We start from the raw sequence: 13371 nt of genomic DNA on the forward strand, positions 1-13371 counted from the left end.
AGCCTTTCCTCCTTTTTCTCCCCTGCTTTTTTATAATTTACTTTTTTACTCCTACTTTTCCATTCTTCTTTTTTCTTATTCTTTTTTATTGAAAGTTGAAACCCCCCTCTCTCTCTCTCTCTCTCTCTCTCTCTTTGATTGACCTAAAACTAAACCCTAAATACACACCACCCACCCACTTCCAAAATAACACTTGTCATTAGACCCACCCCCTGCCCCAAAAAGAAATTTATATCCATATTTAACACCTCTCTCTCTCTCTCTCTTGTGTATTTAAGGAACACAAGTTATTGCAACTCAATCCTCTACTAAACATTGAGCCACTCAAACACCTATCTACCCTACTTCATCCCATGAAATGGACCCATCCCCATCCCATCCCATCCCATGAACCCATCCATCCTATGGACCCATCTCGACCCTCCCATGTCTTCGAATCCAAACTTTCGGTCGCCTCCCAACCCACCCTCCTACCTCCTCCTCCTCCCATGTCTTGGACATTCGCAAAGCGTCTATGCCCATCTATGTTACACCGATGAGCTTTTCAGGAACCAATCAAGTCTGCATTTGGTTTTGTCACTCGAATTGTTGGACACAATCCCGGTAACTGAGGTCTACACAGTGACATGTCTCAGTTAACCTGCCACTCACAGGCTTTATGTGTGTCACTCTTCTTCATTGCACTCAAACTTCGAGGGAAATATCACACCTCAATGGTGAATGAATTGCATGTTAATATAATGTAATGTGTATGTGGTATATTGGTCACACTATAAGGAATCAAGGAGGCTTGAGATTAGTCCATCAGATTGTACGCTCGCACATGTTCTAGATAGTTGCGGTTTGCACACGGACCTTGTATTCATGGTTATATTAACTTATACAAGCTTTCTTTATGAAAGGGGAGTTATATCTTCCTACCTCCATTATGAATGTGACATGAAAGCCTCCACGCACGCTCTCCCCCTCACCACAAAACGGTGTTTGAGAGGAAAGAAACACTAGAGAAAGAGAGAGAGAGAAATGATCAATTGCTTATTTTTCATTGCACTACAATGTGCACCATTCTATGTCCCTCTTAGAACAATCCTCACAAAACATAAGCATACAAGCGGGGATCATCTCCCAACTACATTAATGTGTTGGATTACCTTAATGTAAAATATGCATATATGCTAGTGTTGTTTCTAGAGTGTGAGATCTTACAGTGCATAAACCTAAATGGGATGCATTCTACACTAGTATTTCTAAATTTGTATGATGTCAATCAATAAATGGTGTTAAGATCACGTATTTCCACGGGTTTGCTATGCCGTACATGATAGAGTTTGTCAAAACTTGATACATTCTCATTCACTATGGCCTTTGCAATAGAATTGAGATCATCTTTGAATTTTGAACGTTGCTACAATCGATGCTAACTTCCTGTACACGAGTTCAGTGACAAATATAACTGTACAAAGGGTAAAAAGCTATTTTTTCACTTTCTATTACTTCCTACATGAAGAATGTGATTCTAAAGACTTCCTTTCGTCATGAAAATTCTTTAGGATGTTCTCAAATTGCATTTATGTGGTGATCGTAGCACATAGAATAATGAAAGGTGTACTCCAATATAAGAAAAAACAAAGGCACAAGTCCAAGTAAAAGAAAAAAATAACTACATTGACTAATTGGATTTTTCACTGATGTGAAGGGGAAAGTTCTAAATCTTTTTCAATGTAGACAACCAAAATGTTGTCGGGAGGATGAATGTCAAGCTTAAGTCCAACATGTTTATTCTGCTATCGTGTTCAAGAAGTGTGAATGGGGTAAGGATCTTCTATTGTTTATCATATAACCACCATCATAGATTTTACTCACCTCTACAACATACATATTGGTTCTCTTCTTTTAATCAACCTGAACGTAGCCTTCTCATCTTTTGATGACTCAACAATTTTAAAAGGATTTTACCGACAAGATTCTAAAGATTGTTCTCAACTATAAAAAATGATTGCTTTATTCTCATTCTTATGATGTCTACTAGAATTTGAATGTTGAGTCTATCTAGAGTCTAGGACCCTCAATCTACATACATACGTATGTACAAATATCTCTTTATATGATGTTTTAAAAAAGCAATGTTGATAAATATGTTTTTTCTATGAGAAGGCACTCATAAGGCATTTTAAGCTTGGTTAAAGTAAATAGAAAAACAACCATTGGAATCAAATCTATACATTGTGAAGGCCATGTATCTCATCTATTTCATAGTCATCCTCTCGTTTTTATTCAAGCTATGAGAGGTATGGTTTTTTGTCCGGATAAGAATTCATGAATGGCTTACTAAGGATGCTTCCACCCCCACATGCCTTCAAATAGACGTTCAAACAATGTGTAAAGGAATCGATCTCGAGAGATACACTCTTTCATCTTCTTTGATTGTCTAAAATCTTTCTTAGCTTTACCTCCAATGAATATTATAAAACAATATAGGGTGTTTTCACTTTATTTCCAATCAACTTTTTCACAATAGGCACATTATTAGATGGACCTATAATTTATAAAGCCGTAGTTGTTTCTACATATAGTAAACAAAAGTTTCCCCATAAAGCTATTATTCATGTATTGTCTCTCAACACAGCAACTTCATAAGACTTTCCAACATTTTCTATGAATATAAGGAGGTTGTATTTCAATAACTAGTTTCAGTAAATTCCCGAATATTTTACACCAATTAACCCACTTCCACCATCACATACACATATTATCTACCTCGAGCACATCGTTCGTCATAAATTTCCATTCAATAAACAATTTATTTGACCACAAAATCTAGTATGTGAAACTTCTGTTTGTATTGAATCTTATTCATGAGAAGGCTATCAAAACTGTTATAAGTGGAGTATATACATATGGTAAATAAGTTTCCAAGTATTGTTTAAACGTTTTGAGCTTCCATACGTAGATCCAAGATCCATATGGCAACTTGCAACTCTTTCACGTGACACAATATTACCCCTAAAATTTGGCAATATGAGAGTGCATATAAATGGCCGAAATATATTTTCGACCATTATGATAAGTAAACTTTATTCAAGGAGCCTAGGTGTAGCCAAAGGAATTTTGTGAGGTAGGAAGAAAAGTATGAGAATATAACTAGTAAACAAATTGGGTCCCGTCTTGTCTCTCTCTCTCTCTCTCTGTGCCCTTGATTCAACTATTTTCTTCGATTGAAATTTCAAGTTTAGTTGCGGACCACAGTGTTTTGAATCTCAACTTATTTTCCCCTACTAACCCACCTATCTTCCTCATCATTGTCCCATCATCATATATTGGTCTATATATTGTCCCTTCATACATGACATGGCTAGTCATTGGGTCATGACAAGAGTGAGAGAGAGAGTGTGTGTGTGTGAGAGAGAAAGATATAATTTATCTACTTCAATCAAAACTAAACGCCACTTATCCTTCCTAACTAATGGGAAAGTAGCTTTACTTTGAGAAAAAAAAAAAAAAAAAAAAAAACTAAACGCCACTTCACACACATGAATCACCCCATCTCCCCACCATGTATGAAACTTTGAGATAGACGTGTATGAACTATGACAACATTTGTTGCATAAATTATGATTAGCTATATCACAAGGAAAGTTTTACCTAAATGTTTTGAATATTACAAAATTTACCACAATATGCTAGTTTATTGTAAAAAAATTCAAGGTATGCTTGATCAAACTTGAGATTCATAATTATGTAGAATCTATGTAAGTAGAAGGGTATGAAGTATATTTAGATACATATTAGCTTAATCCTCCTAGAATGGGCGCCTTTTACATAAAGCATACATTTTGATTATTTAGCTAGTATATACTCAAAAAATATGCCTCGTGTTCTTAAATATGTGGCTAATCTTAATTTTTACATGATTATGATGCCTCAACTTTTATAAAGCACATTTCGACATTCCTGAAAAAAAATGCATACTTTTGTAAATTTCGTAAGCATATTGAGATAATTTTCCCTATATTATATCAATATGTACCGTTGTTTCGAGAGAACCTAAAGGTTGTAATTAGGCCATGACAATGCTGTTAACAATGTACAATGTTAATTCATTCGCCATTTCCGTGCAAATCTACTAATTGCTTTGTTGAAGAAATGCTAAATGTATCATGTAATACCCTTGAAGTCAAGATTTTGAAGGCAAGCATGCGATTAAATACCCTTGATTGGTCCTTGTATTGCACAAAAAACATTTCCTTGTTAAATGTCAATGTCTCATAGGCTCGGCTCATGGACCTACCATGTTTGGGCCTCTGTTTTTTATGACTTTGCCTTCGAGGAATGTTGAATCTCATGTTTGAGATTTTCTTGAATTTCGCTTAACTTTGCACACACCCTATTGACATTGAACACAAATAATGAGTTCTCAATTTTTGCTCAAGTAAATTTTTGTGGTTTCCATTATTATACAATACACATAGAAGTAAGCACCGGAACAATTAATGCTCTAGCAACAATCCATAAAAAATAGAACAAACTATCTAGGAAACACCCACGACTATGCGTTGTTAGATACATGAGTTTTGATAGGAATGCAAATTTATGACATAGGAAAGGGAACATGATTATGTTAGATGAAATGCATTAAGAAAGTCAAGGAAATAACTAAATTTACTTTATCCATGGAAGGATGAAACTACTATAAATTTTGTAACTTGTTGATCTCCTATGCCTTGTTACAGTGAATGAACATTATGTTTTGGGTTTGAACTAATTTAGAAAGCGCATTCATTCAATTCATAATGACCAATTGTACAATTTATAGGATGTACAATTACTAGCAATAGTCATGTGAAATAAGTAATGCTTTGAGTAGGGTTATCGATTTTTATGACTTTGAGTAGGGTAATGCTTTGAGTAGGGTTATTGAGAAAAGGGCATGTTGAGATATCAAGCTCAACTAGATTTAGTTAGTTAGTCAACACACGTAACTTAGTAGTTACCTAGATAGAATCTAGTTAGTGTGTAGACCTTAAATCCTTAAATAGGATTTTGTACTTGAGTGGGATACATTGTAGATCCTCTACTCCCATGTTCATTTAATATAGGACTTACACATTTGTACCTATATTCCACTCACACATGTGCACCTTTGATGATGCACATGGGTATTTTTGTATTTGATGATGCTTTTTTATATACACTCTTGTTAATCATCCCCCATTTATATTATTGTTCATAAGTGTATCTTCCTCTCTCTTCCTCTCACACACATACCACATAACCTTCCGTTGCTTAACTATTCACATAATTAGTCACTAATTAACCCTTATTTAATTACCTAATTATTAACAAATGTTAAACATGAAACTTTGTTTTTGTTATAATACTTGTATTGCTAGCGGGAACCCTCAATGTGAAGTGAACACCCACAAAATAACAAAGAATGTACAAAATATCATGACACAAGTTTTTAAAAGAACTCAACGTAAAGCATGTACGTTGACGTAGGATGAGTCAAGCTTGTCAACATTAGTAGAATAAAAATAGTTTGAGAATTGCTTGATTGGGAACCCTATAATTGTTGGCCATCTAGATGGCCCAAAGTGCCCAAAATCTTGTCCATGAGTATTGTTAGATTGGCCAAGTAGAAACTCTCCAAATAAAAGTAACTTTTCCCAATGCCCTTACCAAGGAAATTCTACTTGTTACTCTTTATAAAAATGTTTTGGTGAGTGTATAGGTCCATAGTAATTGAAAGATCGTTTAAGTTCTCCTCAGCTTTTAAAGATTCAACTCAATGGGAAGCAAACCCAATAAGAATCTTTGTTGGAATACCCATTGCTTAAGAGGAAGATCAAAGCTCCATAAAATTGCAAGATTTTTTTCCACCAAGTTTCTGCTTTGTATAACTTGGGCCACAAATCATGTACAATATGCCCAAAGCTTCTAATCCTTGTTTGTGTGATGCTTAGCCCAATTCTTCTTCAAAGTGGTATGTGAACACTTTGGATAAGAGCTCCATTGGGCAACACTCAATTAAGGTTTGACCAACTCGAGTACAAGGACCACCTCAACTAGCGTGAGTGTGTCACAACGTCTCAATAAGCAGAGAAATACTAGGAAGAATCAGATACACCTAATAAGCCATGAACATGAGTGCATGGTGCTATATGTGAGTTGAATGACTTGCAAGCTACTTTGATTAAGTTTTTGTGGTGGAGAGGGAACTCAACGGAACCGACCAATTGCTTTAACACGGATGTTGGATCAACTATTCTGGTAGGATAAGGACTTGGAGCCTACTTGCAAAGCAACCACAACTAATCTACAGTAATGACTCGCCACTCTTTAGAGAGAAATAGTGGCACTAGTTGAGACAAAGCCAAATTTGCTTGAAGAGAAAGCTCATTGGTGCCAATGACAAACACGACGACCTAATGAGTTACCAATTGTAAAGAATTGTAAGTGATGTAGGTAATGTTGTGTAGCGGAAGTAAACTCTATGTGTGTGTGTGTGTGTGTGTGTGTGTATGTAAGACAAGCAAAGAGAGAGAGAGAGCTTTGAACAAGAAGCTATATTAGAAAAAATAGAATTACATCCAACAGTAACTAAGTTACAAAAGGTTGGTTTAAATACCAACTAGTCTAGGGCAACTACCCTTTCTACTATTTACAAAACTAGCCTAGTATGTCCTATGGCTAGTGTGAAACCATTTCATTGGGGAAGTCGAGTTCAAATGTCAACACGCCCCTTCAAACACAACTTCTTGATGCCGAAAAGTTGGTTTGGTTTGATCTTCAAAAATCTTTGATTCGATTGAATCCGCATTTGGAAGGTCAATCGCATGGATTTGACTGTTTAGGTGTTGCATGCTCCTTGTTTGGCTCGATTATCATCGTACTTCGACTCCTCTGGTTAGCTTCGATCGACGGTTCGACATCGGTGACTACTGCTAATTTTCGGTGCTCCCCCTCAAGCGCGGTTGGTCGGTGATCAAGAGACCAAGGTTCGTCGCGAACTGCTGCAGCTTGTCGATACCCAGGGCTTTCGTGAAGATGTTGGCCACTTGAAGATTTGTGTTGATGTATTGTAAATCGACATCTCCAACTTGAATGCGCTCTCGGATGAAGTGATAGTGCACTTCGATATGCTTAGTCCACGCGTGGAACATGGGGTTCCAAGCCAGGTAGATATTACTCCTGTTGCCAAAGTATAGGAGAATCAGATCCTTGATGGGAATGCCTAGATCCTTCAATATGCCCTTCAGGAAGACGACCTCGTATGCGGTGACCGCAACGCCCCTGTATTCAGCCTCTGTGCTCGACAATGCGACTGTCGGCTACTTCTTGTACTGCTCCAGGAGATCGTGCCACTACCGAGAGAGAAGATGAATCTTGAAGTTGATCGTTGATCGGCCTTATAGCTGGCCCAGTCTGCATCTATGTACCCTTCGAGCCGAATGATCGTGTCAGACTTATACATGATGCCATAATCCATTGTCCCACGAACGTACTTGAGTACCCTCTCAGCACAATCGAGATGGATATCTCGAGGTTTCTACATAAATTGGCTAAGTAGACCGACCGAATAGTGGAGGTCGGGTCGCATAATGGTTAGATAGATTAAGATGATGATCATTTGACGATACTGAGTTGGTTCACAATCTTCTGTTCCCGAATCGGCATCAAGCTTGAGATTTCGATCGAGAGGGGTCGACATAGGTTTGCACTCAGTCATCCCGAACTTGTAGAGTAAGTTGAGAATGTAGTGCTGTTGAGAGATCAATATCCTGACTGGTGTCTGAATGACTTCGATACCGAGGAAATAATGGAGCTCCTGCATATCTTTCATTTCGAATCTGTCGGATAGGAGTGATTTGACCTTAGTAATGTCAGCTAGATCCTTTCCTCCGATGACGAGATCATCCATGTACAGGATGATGACAATCGGGTTGGTTGACTCGTTTTTTAATTACAAGGAGTTGTCCGATTTCAACATTCAGAAACCGATTTGGTGAAGATACTGGGTGGCCTTTGAATGCCAAGCACACGGTGCTTGCTTGAGTTTATATAACGGCTTCTTGAGTTGATAGACTGGTTTCGAGTGTTTGCTCGATTCGAAATCGGGTGGTTGAATCATGAAGACCTCCTCTTCTAATTTTCCTGGTAGGAAGGCGTTCTTTACGTCCATCTGGTGGAGGTGCCACTCTTTTGCAGTCGCGAGAGCAATGACTGTCCGAACAGTCATCATCTTTGCCACCGGGGCAAAGGTCTCCTCGTAATCGACTTTGTGTATTTGAGCATATCCCTTAGCTACGAGTCGTGCCTTGTAGCGATTTACCGAACCGTCGACATTATATTTTACCTTGAAGATCCATCTACAACCGATCTCTTTTTGATGTGGAGAACAAGGAACGAGATCCCATGTCTCGTTTTTGCAAAGTGCCTGCATTTCCTCGTTCATCGCTTCGATCCATCGTGGTGGCCGCCTCAGAAAAGGTTTCCAATTCTCAGACAATCGCCACCTTCATTAGAAAGACATAATGATATACTATATACTCGTCATAGCCGAATTGGTTACCCGGGTTTTTCTCTCGGGTGGAGCGACAGAGCTTCTCGTTTGCAGAGACTAAGTCTTTCTTTGCTCCATTCGTCTGGATGATTGGGATGTTCAGGCCTTCGAACTCACTGTCAAGGGAGTGAGTTGACTCGTTGTCGATCGGATCTTCGTATTCAGGCATTTTGGCCTTTCCTTTATCTAACTCCGGACTTGATTGAGATGTGCTTTGGTCACTCGGGGGCACTTGTGGTCTGCTTAGCCTTGTTGTAATCGGACTTTTGTTGTACATTTGCTAGAGTCGACTTTCGTTCTCTAGCTCTTGGTCGACCAAATTTGGGCCGATTGTTGTCGGAATCGGAGTCGTCTCTGGTTTGTACTAGGATGCCAACTTGTCGAAAACGACGTCTCGACTCACCTGAACTTTTCGGGTGGATGGATTGTAACATTTGTACCCCTTTTGTTCGAGTGAGTACCCTACAAGGATACATTTCTCCGACTTCGGATCAAGTTTTTGTCGCTTCTCGTCGGGAATATGTACATAGGCGATTAAGTTGAATATCCGGACATGGGATAAATCCGGCTTCTTTTCGAAGAACTTCTCGTAAGGGGTTACGTCGTGTACTCCGGAGGTTTTACATTTGTTCATGAGATAGACAGTTGTGTTAGCCGCTTCTACCCAGTACGATTTCGGCAAGTTCTTCTCATTCATCATTGCCCTTGCCACCTCTACTATGTGCCGATTCTTTCATTCGGCTACTCCATTTTGCTAAGGTGTGTGTCGGCATGAGAATTCTCGTCGAATTCCTTCCTTTGGGAGATGCATTGAAAATTAGTCCGAGAAATATTCCTTGCCCCAATCCGATAGAAGGCATCAGACATGTCGACCGATTTCCTTTTCAACTCCATTCTTGAATTTTTGTAAGTGTCCGAACACTTCGCTCTTTTGCCGCATACCGTATACGGTAAATCTAGGTATGCTTGGAGAAGTTGTCGATGAACGTCACGTAGTAACGACAACCACCAAATGTTGCTGTCTAGGCCGATCCCCATACATCTGAATGAACTACATCCATGATTCCTTTGCTCACGTTCCTCTCTTTTGGGAACGGTTATCGGTGTTGTTTGTCAAACTGATAGGTGTCACATACACCTACCATCTCCTTTTCGGTAAAAATTGGGAGTTCGATCACGACTCCTTTCGACTGCATGCCTTTGAACTTCTAGAGGTTGATTTGGCCAATTCGTTTATGCCACAATTTCAAGTCGGTTTCGACTTTGAGGCCTTTGGCGAACATGGCTGACTTCACCTCATTCAATTCGAGGATGAACATTCGGCCTTCTCTTCGACCGTGAGCTACTAGTCGGCCTTCCTTCTCAATAAAGCACCCGTCATTATTGAATCATACTTGCATGCCTTGTTCGATAATCTAACCGATCGACACTAGGTTTTTCGTGATGGTTGGGACATGCAAGACGTTCTTGAGGTAGGTTTGTCTACCGTCATTCCCGAATGGAACATTTCCGATATGTCGAATCGAGTGAGTTGTATCATCTCCGATTTCGACATAGTTGGGTCGATCAGGCTTTCTCAGCTCTCGAAACCAATCTTCGTGAGATGTCTTATGATTGGATGCTCTCAAGTCGACAAACCATACATTATCGGATGAGGAGGTACTTGTCTGGCCTTGTGCCAACATTGAATGTGCTTTATGCCTCATCATGAACATACCATCATGATCGTCGTAATAAGAATTTGTAGCATAGTTAGTGAGTTGTCGGTTAGTTGAGGTTGATTCTTGTTTTTTGTTTCAGCACTCCTCTTCGTAGTGGCCGAGTTTTCCACAATACTCATATTCGATCAAGCTGTTTTGGTGGCTCGGTTCGAAAGGATGGCTCCCCCTTCTGTCGAACTCTCTAGGAGTGTTTTTGGCCTCTTGCCAATGATGGGAATTGTGTTCTCAGGTCGGCTAACCCTGTCGGCTTCTGTTTCCTCGGCCAAATCCTCTTCCATCATCCGACTGGGAGTAGAGCATCTAACCATTGGGTGCATTGCTCCTTTGTCAAGCATTATTTTCTTCCACCAATAGTATCGATTGAAGGTCGAAAAAGGAAGGAGGATTCTCCCTTGCGAGAATGGTAGATCTAATCGTGCCGAATCATGGTGCTAAACCGTCGAGGCATATTTGAACCATTTCATCATCGTTGATGATGACATTGATCAAACCGAGGGCATCGGATAATTCCTTGATCTTCAAGGTATAACTGGTGATCGAGAAGTCCCTATGTTGTATATTGTTTAACTCCTGTTGGAGTTGGAGTTTTTGTGTAGCCGTGTTGGCTGTGAAAATCTTCTTGAGATTACCCCAAGCTTCTTTTGGCGTCTTTGCCTCTCGAATATAGCCGAGCATGTGATCATGAATAGATGATGCAAGGCAATACAACACACCGCTTGCGGCTTGCTCCCAAGCTGGATTGTCGGCGTGTGTTGGGTTTGGTTGCATTTCGTGAGCTCCCTAAATGTAGCTCCAGTATCCTTGACCGACAAGGTATTGATGCATCTTGTATTCCCAAGATGCAAAGTTTGTTATGTTAAGCTTCTTTGTAGGAAGAGCGCTTCCCATCTGAGTATTCATGACGTCGATTTCTTCTCTGTTGCTTAAACCGGTTATGTTGGTCGTCAGTGTGTAGCACAACACAATTGAATAAGCTCAATTAGAAAACCACACGCTCCGATACCATGTAAAGAATCGTGAGTGATGTAGGTGATGCTGTGCAGCATAAGTAAACTCTGTGTGTGTACGTAAGACAAGTAGAGAGAGAGAGAGAGAGAGAGAGAGAGAGAGAGAGAGAGCTTTGAACAAGAAGTTATATTAATAAAAATAGAATTACATCCAACAATAACTAAGTTACAAAAGGTTGGTTTAAATACCAACTAGTCTAGGGCACTACCCTTTCTACTATTTACAAAACTTGCCTAGTATGTCCGTGAAACCATTTCATTGGGGAAATTGAGTTCGATTCTCAACACCAACATTCTAACATAATGCTTGGAGGATCAAACTTTGTGCAACCAATCTACAGAAATGATTTGCCACTCTTTAGGCATAAATAGTGGCATTAGTTCAGACAAAGCCAAATTTGATTGAAGAGCAAGCCCTTTGGTGCCAATGATAAACAAAACTATATAAGGAGTTGTTACCACCGTTTTGACAAAATGCTTGAACCTAATGTAGGAAGATCAAAATTAAAATAAAATAAAATACAATACCGTAAAAAGATTTCTACAATACCATAAAAGATTTGGCATTTAATCCTTGTTGGAAATTCTAGTAATAATTGAAAATTCCAAAATTATAAACACTAGTTTCAAACTATTGAACATTCCCACATTTACAACCTATAATGGAAATAACGACAAAACTAAAGTGCTAGGAATTTCTAGCACAAGTGGTTTTCCATTGGTTTTTTGGCAGTTTTGAGAAAATGTTGAGAACTCCCACACTTAGAATATTCTATCGGAAATTTTGGTACTTCAAAATTCCGATAGTCTTAAGAAAGTTCAAAAATTATAGAGAAATGTAAATTTCAAACATTTTGCTATTTTAATAAAATTGATAAAGTGTCAAAAAGTTCTGTAATTTATGAAATTTTGATCGTTGGCTATCTTATTCAATTCTTTTCTTTTCTTTTGTTCTATATGTGTTATATTTTGGGTGTGTTGCAGATATGACAAAATGCAACCTTAGTTAGATTGTAGGTTGAAAATGATGGATTTTAGTTGATGGACCTAGGAGAATAAGAAAGGTAGTGTTGATCATGGTCATACAATGATGTCATTCATGAGCTTCTTTCAACAATACCTTTTTGAATCACCATTGTAGAATAGGAGCATATCATCACTACACTTGACATTAAACACAATGTTTTTGTGTCGTGGTAAATGTTGTGTTTAGCGTCATGGTGTCCCGATCTGATGAGCGCACACGAGGAAATCATTTAGACTTCATATGTAGCGCAAAAGTATGGAAAGAGGGTCATGAGATGAGATAAAGTTAATAATACCAAAAAGATATAGCTCAATTGGTAAGCGCCTACATTTTATTGTTGGGACTATGTCAATGTGGGGCTCTTGTTAGCTAAGTATGTGTAATCCTCGCAAAACCCAAGGTTGATGTCACGATACAATGACATAAAATACATAGTTGGTGAGTAGTGAACCCACAACTGTTGAGAAACCTAGGTCCATAAACTAAAATCCATCATTTTCAACCTACAATCTAACTAAGGTTGCATTTTGTCATATCTGCAAATGTTCTTTTGTTCTTTCTAAAAACATTTGCAGATATGACAAAATGCAACCTTACTTAGATTGTAGATTGAAAATGATGGTTTTGAGTTGATGGACGTAGGAGAATAAGAAAGGTAGTGTTGATCATGGTCATACAATGATGTCATTCATGAGCTTCTTTCAACGATACCTTTTTGAATCACCATTGTAGAATAGGAGCATATCATCACTACAGTTGACATTAAACACAATGTTTTTGTGTCATGGTACATGTTGTGTTTAGCGTCACGGTGTCCTGATCTTGTGCACACACACGAGGAAATCATTTAGACTTCATATATAGTGCAAAAGTATGGAAAGAGGGTCATGAGATGAGATAAAGTTAATAATAACAAAAAGATATAGCTCAATTGGTAAGTGCCTACATTTTATTGTTGGGACTATGTCAATGTGGGGCTCTTGTTAGCTAAGTATGTGTAATCCTCGCAAAACCCAAGGTTGATGTCACGATACAATGACATAAAATACATAG

The sequence above is a fragment of the Azolla caroliniana genome, unplaced genomic scaffold (genome assembly GCF_043228905.1).
Source record: "Azolla caroliniana isolate FFs.n. ecotype wild unplaced genomic scaffold, voAzoCaro1.0.p SCAF_9, whole genome shotgun sequence".
NCBI lineage: Eukaryota > Viridiplantae > Streptophyta > Polypodiopsida > Salviniales > Salviniaceae > Azolla > Azolla caroliniana.